Source organism: Oncorhynchus keta, unplaced genomic scaffold (genome assembly GCF_023373465.1).
Source record: "Oncorhynchus keta strain PuntledgeMale-10-30-2019 unplaced genomic scaffold, Oket_V2 Un_contig_18517_pilon_pilon, whole genome shotgun sequence".
Taxonomy (NCBI): Eukaryota; Metazoa; Chordata; class Actinopteri; order Salmoniformes; family Salmonidae; genus Oncorhynchus; species Oncorhynchus keta.
Genome location: NW_026280961.1, coordinates 51834 through 60087, shown reverse-complemented (window position 1 = coordinate 60087; position 8254 = coordinate 51834). Strand labels below are relative to the sequence as shown.

At 43.9% G+C, this 8254-nt stretch overlaps 1 long non-coding RNA gene across 1 annotated transcript; it reads right to left on the bottom strand.

Annotated features, from left to right (window-relative positions):
* Positions 1-841: 841 nt before the first annotated feature.
* Positions 842-7772, bottom strand: LOC127920160 (uncharacterized). The gene is made up of 2 exons (XR_008105274.1): positions 6352-7772; positions 842-4797 (listed from the first exon to the last, which is right to left on the bottom strand). It is a non-coding gene; the product is annotated as an uncharacterized LOC127920160 (long non-coding RNA).
* Between the last annotated feature and the right edge of the window lie 482 nt (positions 7773-8254).

Sequence of the window (8254 nt, the reverse complement as noted above, 5' to 3'; positions counted from 1 at the left end):
TTCAGCTGAAAAGGAGATCTGGTGTGTGCGCTATCTTCAGTCACACAATGTTCGGCTGGGAAGGAGATTATGTGTGTGTGCTAGTTTGTCTCTAAGTCTAGGCTTTCTGCCAATCTGTGGGTGTCTTATCTGGGTGTCCTCGGCAGCTATGTGTGTACTGTATGTGCGTCGTCCCTGTCTTCTGGGGTCAGTGTGTAAGAGCGTATGTCCCTGTCCTGTCCTCAAGAGTCCGTGTGTAATGTGTGTGCGTCCCTATCTTCAGGGGAGTTGTGGCCGAACTGCCGGCTAGCACCTGTGGCTAGGAGTATCCTGTTGTGACAGTGTTCTGGATGATCAAAGTGAGTGTGTGTGTGAGAAATATCCTGTATGGGGCCCAACCTGTTTTACTATGAAAATACGTTATCCCAGCTACAGTAGTGTAATGTCACCTACATAAGAATTAGCATTCCTCTACAAATCTTTCTTCACGTCTCCCCAGAGACGTGACACAACCTAACTAGATCCATACACAAAGAGAAACTTCTCCCAAAGGGACTATGAAATAAGGCACGGTATTAAACAGAAATAGATATATATGTATTACCATCATGTTCTCCATTCAATCCCACTATGTACTAAGTTGGCTACCAGCCACCTAGGAACTTACAACCCTCATTTAACAGAGCGGAGAACAGCTCAAAATAAAAGTAAAATGATTGTCCACATAAGCCAACTTTTCCAGCAGGAAAAAGTTGTGATTCCTCTCTTCACATCTCCTAAGAGATGTGATATAGTCCAGATACATTACTCCAAGCAAAAACGAAAACATAATCCAAAAAGGAAAAATAGCCTAAACAAGGTAAGTCTATACGGAAATGGCCCACAAAGAAAAATAATTTCCCCCTCTTCCCATCCCAGATGGGACACGACATACAATGGAGAAGCTTAATCAATAAAGCAACTGGATCCCCCTCCTAAAATGGCTGCAAAAACTGAAAGATGGGTCTCATGCTCCATACCGTTATCTCGCACCTGGCTCCTGTTATCTAACAAAAAGACCGCTTGTTCTCGCAACCCCACGCTCTGAATGTGCCCTCCCTTCTGTATTTTTCCAGCATGAGAAAGTTCCATGGCCCTGATACTTTTAACAATGTTTCAAATCAGCTAGGTAGCATAACACATACATACCTCCACACAAGGCAACAACAGATAATATTCAATCTTATATATGGTAATGGCTATAATGTAAAATAACCCCAAGGGTGTGAACAAAAATTCAGCAATGAATCATATAACAGTTACAAAGTTTAAACTACCTTCATGTCAAAAGAGAACAGCTCATTCAAAAACAGAACAAAAGAAAATAGTGTGAAATTTAAGTCCCCTTTTGACACCCGCTAGGGTGTCACTCATTCCTTTATTTCAGCAGTCATAGCATTTCATGAAAATAATAAAAAGTTTATTATTAATAACAAGTGATATATGCCTTTGTTGTATGCTTTGTTTCCCCCTTTTGTCACCCGCAAGGGTGTCACTTATCAAAAACAGGATAAAACTTTATTGTTATTGACATGTAAGATGTAGGACAAAACTTTGGTCATGGAAAACAGAGTAAAGAATTATTAGAAACCATCTGGTCCTCTCAGCTACTCCTATCCTGTACCAGGTGGGCTCCTTGCCACCCAGGGACTCTAAACCTTCACAACAGGGAGAACAAACATACTGGAAAGAAAACCTATCATAAAATGTATAACAAGGAACTGTGGTGGTGTAAAAATGTATTCTACTACCTCACCCTCAGCATACCATGGGTCATCCTCAGTCAGTCCCATCCTCTCCTGAAAGCATGCTTCCGTATCGGCATCTCCAACTGGAGCATCAAGCAAAGGCAACATGCCTGAAGCCTTCACCATATCTGTAACATATTTCTTAGAACACGGTATGATGCAAGCAGCACATCACATCAATAACAAATAATACAAGAATTAGGTCAGAAATCCAGTAACCATCATATCAGTGCATTTACCAAACCAGGCCAAGAGAACAGACTCCTCCACCCCTTGTGGACCTCATCTTATCAGATAGTGCATCAAGCCCGCCCTAGATATCATCTGGACTGGTATTATTAGGAATATACGTGCAACATTGTTTACCGAACATCTTGCAAACGTCCCCCTGACTGGCAAGAAGCATATCCCAAGGCAAGTCTATTCTGTCTGGAAACCCCAAATGTGGCCTCAGGCTGTTCAGACATACCAGTGAGTGCATCACGGGAGTAATTCACAAAACGCTGTTGATTATAGTAGATATAATTAATCCATGCAGTCTGTCTAGCATCCACCATGGCTGGACCCATAGTAGGTAGTAAGTGCCAGAGTCCATCATTCCTACCCAAGGCCTGAAACTCATGAGGAACCCCCACTGGCACTCCCAACAGGTTGGTGTGTATGTCAACTACATCCTCTGTCCCTGGAGCACTACATCTATGTCTCCCATGGGATGGAATGTTTTCAGGTCCCCTGGTTACAGAACTCAGCAGCTGTTCAGCAGCAACATCAACAATGGTCAGTGGAATTATCACTGGTCAGACCACACGTATCTTGCCATTCTCCTCTAAGAATGGGTCTCAGCACTCTTTTTGGCTCCACACATCCACCTCACATCAGCCAGACCACTAGTTTGGTTTAGGCCTGTAACTGGCCAAGTGGAATTAATGGTTATGTTACTACTGCAATCAGCTTCAGGCAATCTCCCATAATCAAAACCAGTCCCAGTTCCTAATTGATCAATAGCCGAATAGTCTCTAAGATTAATTACCTGAATGGTATTTTTAACACAGTGGTGGTAGAGGAGTGTGTCCGGCTACCTCTGGTCTTGGCAGTACCTTAATAGAAAACACACCCATCATGTCTGTCCTCGTCCTTTGTAGTCCGAGGGTGTGAGTGCCTGCATCATAGAGCTTAATATTTGTTATGGTTAGTAGGATTTCATCACCTTTACAAAGTTCAACAGTGCTCCCAGGTTTCCCCATATCATGGAAAACCTATCCACCTTTGTGGGATCCTCTATGCTATAAGGATACCCTCTTCTCCAATCCTAGAACAGTCCGCAGTCGGTTATCATGTAATCTCTACTCTAACTTCCTGTCTACCCAGATCTAGGGATCTCTTATGTTCATTTTGGAACAAAATACACATCACTTAGCCAGAGCCAGACACATCCTCACTTCTATGAACAAAAACAGGGGTGATAGGACAGGTAGGGTTTACTTCATTCGAGAGTTGGCCCCCGGAATTCTGTTAATTCCAGTTCTTCTCCCGAACTCTGTTTATTGTCCGACAGTGAAAAAGTGTCTTACCCTTCCGCCGTGCGATATGAATCTGGGTAGCTCTTTCAGCTAGCTGTCACCAGGGGTCTTCTATGGTCCCCAAGCCTCTGGGACTGGATTGAGTGACTTCACCTGTAGTTCACCTGTAATGCATAAAATCCTGGACATACAGGCTTGGTTAACAAACAATTCCTCATATGTTTTATCTGATTATATCTTTAACTTCTATGCCCAATTGTTAGCTACATTTTTAAATTATTAGTTTCTTATCCAATAGTCCCCATCCTATCCTAGACCACAATTTACCCATCCCCCTTTTGATACCTGGCTCTGCCCAGGTATCAACCTTACCTACTCTAAATAATGACTTAGGTAAGATTAGTATAGTATCCTTAATGTTCTGACATTATCCTGTAGGAGCGCCCCCTACATTTTCCACATGTCCAACTCTCCCCCCTTTCTCCACTCAGCAACTGCTATCTTTGCCTGTCCTGGCCCCCCCCTTTCCAAAAACCTCTCCTCTCTTCTCTCCAACTTTCAAGGTCTCTGCAGTGCGGGGGAGGGCCCCTCCGTCTGCCTTTTCACCTATCTGTAAAATACCATGTCTCTGGGAACGTGAAAATCCCCTTAACCCAAACGTTTACTACAAAAACAAAACCTAATAATTATGATAATCCACTCAAACTCAAATAATTTGTCTCGGTGTTTCATGTTTTATTCGTGTTTCTCCAAATTGTCTCCCCAAAAATACTTCTTAAATCCCCAGCCATTAGACACACACACAACTGTGATAAATGTGCACTGTCCCTTTAACATAAAAACCTCCGCCTGCAATCCCCTCTGCGGGCCTTTCATTGTTCCCCATAATGAAAACAGATTCTAATGTTAGTCTACCTTAACCTCCTGTTTAATTTCAGTGGTGTTATCTGAACAATCAAACCAAAATCAATAACCGGGGAGTACTTGATCAGTGATGTCAATTGTGGAATTAGTGCCCTCTGGTATTATATCCGTTTTGTTAACTGTATGTTCGAAAGCCCAAAGCATTATTCCTACTACTACACCCGAGGTGAACAGCAATAGCACAAACATTGGAAGAGAGCATCCTAATCTTTCCCATGGTGCCCTATGTCGTCTAGAGTAAGGGTGCCCTTCGCTGGCATCTGAGGATTGGAGGCGTCTCCACATCCTTCAGTTGTCAGAGCTAGCAGAATTTGTAGCCGAATTAGATGCGATCAAATCGCTTCTGACTTCTGTCAGTGTTCTGTCAGGTGCTGGTGCTGGTGTACAATGCGTCAGGTGGTGCCAAGGTGCGCCTGGTTTACCTTTGACCTGGACTGAGTGTGAAGTAACTTCCTTCACTTCGTACGGTCCAGTCCACCTAGGATCAGCCCACTTTCTTTGTGGACTTTGATCCTTACCCAGTCACCAACCTTTACCCTTGGTTGTTCCTGGTCATCCGTCAGCTCCCCCTCTGCGACCCGGTGTATCTGCGTGGAGAGAGCTGCAGATAATTCGGTCAGTTTTTTTACATAGTCAGACATTCCTATCTGGTGGACATCAAGAGGGGGCATATGACCTCCCTCTCTTGGCGGCCCAGGCATCACTCGGCCTGTCATTATCTCATGGGGTGAAAGATGTGTCCCTGCACCTGGTGAGGACCTCATGGCCATCAGTGCCAGGGGCAGGGCTTCCACCCATGTCAATTTAGTTCCTGCACAAACCTTAGCTATCTTAGCTTTCAAAGTCTGGTTACAGCGTTCCACAAGTCCCTGCGATTGCGGCTTATACACCGAACCGAATTTGTGTGTAATACCAAACCTCTCCTCAACCTGTCTCAGGTGTTGGTTGGAGAAGTGGGACCCATTATCGGATCTGATTTGTCGCGGGACCCCATACCTAGGTATGAGTTCCGTTTGTAGCCACTTAATGACTGACTTCGCATCCTCCTTAGCTGTAGGAATGGCCTCTACCCATTTAGAGAATCTGTCTACCATTACTAGCAAATATCTTTTTCCTCCTTTCACTTGATCTGCTCCCATGTCTGTCCTTCTTGAATAAATGCAACTTGTTCTGTTCTGTCTCCCTGTCTTTAGCTTCCTGTAATGCTTCACGCAACTCGCCTTCCATTGTGCTAAGCTGAGTCCTATTTGGAGTTCCCCCTACCAAATAACCCGCCTGTGTCCACTTCAACTTCAACCCTTCCCAAACCTTCTTTATTGACTTCCACTGTTCCTTTCCTCCTGACCTATCCTGCATACGTTGTTCTAGGAAATCATTGAATTTCAGTTTTGAAGGTTGCGAAGTTGCCATGGTGTATAAGTGAGTTTGACTATCTGAATATACTTAGCCCGTCACTGTTTTGCGACAGCGATGTATTCTTGGAGAAACTATTACTCGTACTCTGTCTTATCTCAGAGCTCCTCCGTCATATATTCAGATTTTGGTGAGACAATACAGCCCAATTAAACCCTTGTGAGACGCTGTGTACAGTCAAACCCTCACCGGTCACAGCCAGTCTGTTGGGTTACTAGTCAATTATCAATATGCCTCATTCGTATACTTCATGTACTCAGGTAGCAACTCTACAACACATTTAACCAGTCATGAGCTAGGTTATGGTATGTAAATCACCTAGTAGTAGTATCAACCGAACATTTGGTCATATTCAACACTTAGATTTATTCCTCATCAGTCGCTGCTGACATCTCTGAATAATATCACTAATCAACAAATAGACCTATTCCTCATCGAACGCTGTCGACATATCTGAATAGTATCTAGAATCAAGCTAACATTACAATATCCTCCAACCTATCTCATCTCAGTTCTTTAACACATACAATTCAATTCTGCATCACCTTAACTTTAAACAGTCAATACATTGCATTCATATTTCCACAATTCCTTTACTTCACTGCTCAATGAAATTTTGTTAAATTAAATTTACACAAAACTCATACTCACACTCGGTATTACTGATCTTAAATTTGGAGTAGACTAAGCGACAATATGCAAAGTTTGTTTTAACAGGTTTTGCTTACCTTTTTAGTGGTCGACCTGAGATCAGTTCTCCGAGTTGAGCAGAGTTTTGTCCTCCCCCGAATTGGCTCGTCTTTCTCCTTGAACCGTCCTTTCACCACCCGCTCCCGTACTCTCACGTTTTATGGGTCTTTAGTAAACCATCCTCTGCTACCAAGAATTCTGTTGGTAAAAGGTGAGATGCTTAGGTGAGCGAGTCGGTCAAGGATCAGTTCAGACGAGGAGTTAAAGTTTAACAATCTGCAGTTTATTCAGAGTAAAAGTATTGTGTACAGCGTATACGGGCTCTGTTCCTTGAACTCAGAGGGAGTCAGAAAAAGAGAGCCCCTAATTTAGACAGCATACATGTTTTATACAGTACAGAAAGTAGGTTGATTTCTAGGAGATCGGATCTTCGGATTGGATCAGGCTGGGGTGTAGTCATCCGGCATTGGCTCTGTTGTCTGTCCATCATCGTAGAATCCTGCCATGCCTGTTCTTGGTCGTCACACCATGTTCAGCTGAAAAGGAGATCTGGTGTGTGCGCTATCTTCAGTCACACAATGTTCGGCTGGGAAGGAGATTATGTGTGTGTGCTAGTTTGTCTCTAAGTCTAGGCTTTCTGCCAATCTGTGGGTGTCTTATCTGGGTGTCCTCGGCAGCTATGTGTGTACTGTATGTGCGTCGTCCCTGTCTTCTGGGGTCAGTGTGTAAGAGCGTATGCGTCCCTGTCCTGTCCTCAAGAGTCCGTGTGTAATGTGTGTGCGTCCCTATCTTCAGGGGAGTTGTGGCCGAACTGCCGGCTAGCACCTGTGGCTAGGAGTATCCTGTTGTGACAGTGTTCTGGATGATCAAAGTGAGTGTGTGTGTGAGAAATATCCTGTATGGGGCCCAACCTGTTTTACTATGAAAATACGTTATCCCAGCTACAGTAGTGTAATGTCACCTACATAAGAATTAGCATTCCTCTACACATCACTCATTCATATATCTTTATGTACATATTATTTATCCCTTTATACTTGTGTGTGTAAGGTCGTAGTTGTGGAATTGTTATGTTAGATTACTCGTTGGTTATTACTGCATTGTCAGAACTAGGAGCACAAGCATTTCGCTACACTCGCATTAACATCTGCTAACCATGTGTATGTGACAAATAACATTTGATTTGATACAGTCATGGGTGAACAGGGAGTACAGGAGGGGACTAAGCACACACCACTGAGGGGCCCCCGTATTGAGGGTCAGCGTGCCAGATGGGTAGTAATTTAAATGTTTTCATCTCATTTTAAAACATACAATCTACCTGCAATGAAGCCGCTCAACATTTACATTACATTCAGTCCTCCAGCAGACACTCCCATCCAGAGTGACCCACAGGAGCAACCTGGCTCAAGCGCTCCGCCCAAGGCCACAAGGACCGAATCTCCACCAAGTCGACCTGGGGACCCAAACGAGCAACCTCTTTCCACTAGTCCTAGCTACCATTCACCAGGCCACCAAACATCTAAGATGTTTGGTGGCCACTCTCCAACCCCAAACCCCTCCCATCCCTCCCAAGACACCGTCCTCCTCCAACCCAACCAAAACCACCACCCACCCAATGCACCAACAAAAATAACTAAAGAGAAAAACAAAGAAAAACAACAGAAAACAACAATGCTAAAACAAAAGACATTGAGGAAAATAAACATCTGAACAGCAAGGCCAACTGTATACATTTGAGTGCATGTGTGGCACTAATTACTTGTGTGTATGTGTGGGTCCGTGTGTATGCATGTTTGTGTGTTTGAATGTGAGTGTGTATGCATGTGCAGATGGGTTGATACCTACCCTCACCACCTGGGGGTGGCCCGTCAGAAAGTTCAGGATCCAGTTGTAGAGGGAGGTATTTAGTCCCCGGGTCCCGAGCTTGAGTGGACTATG